Below are 593 nucleotides of genomic sequence, written 5' to 3'. Positions count from 1 at the left end.
CGCCGCTCCAAGTCTCCGTATCCAAGTCAGCCGGCCCCCTGTTCTGCACGCCCACAGTGGCGAAACGCTTCTCCCGCTCACGTGCGAAAAGTGCCAGCTTCGAGGAAACCCCTGTGCATCCAAACACCGACACACAAGCAGCGACCCGGCTCACAAAGCGAGCACTCCCAGCCCACGCGGCGACGCAGAGCCCGGCGAACGCAGGAAAAGACAGTACTTACAGCCGGCGCGCGTTTGGGTAATCCGCGTCTCGGCCCCTTTGGTTGGTTGGTTGGCTTTTTTAAAAAATAGCTACACATCTCTCTCTCTTTTACACATCTTCCGCCGGTGAGAAGGAACGAAAACGAGAATCTTGAGCCTAGCGGGAATGGGGGAGGGGGATGGAGATTTTCATTGTCTACGCGCGGCACACGCAGCCCAAGGAAAGACGCTCAGAGCCTTGTGGGGCTCCTTCTACTTTCTGCTTGAAATTCAGACGCTTTCAGCGCAGTAAAGCAGGGGTTTGGTCTCCCTCCCTGCCTGCTTCCCTCCCTCCCTCTGCGTGTTCGTTCTCTCTCTCTCTCTCTCTCTCTCTCTCTCTCTCTCTCTCTCTC

The sequence above is a fragment of the Carlito syrichta genome, unplaced genomic scaffold (genome assembly GCF_000164805.1).
Source record: "Carlito syrichta isolate Samal-C Ts95f unplaced genomic scaffold, Tarsius_syrichta-2.0.1 Scaffold317260, whole genome shotgun sequence".
NCBI classification, from domain to species: domain Eukaryota; kingdom Metazoa; phylum Chordata; class Mammalia; order Primates; family Tarsiidae; genus Carlito; species Carlito syrichta.
The sequence above is the reverse complement of the archived record's forward strand: the minus strand, read 5'-3'. Positions refer to the sequence as shown.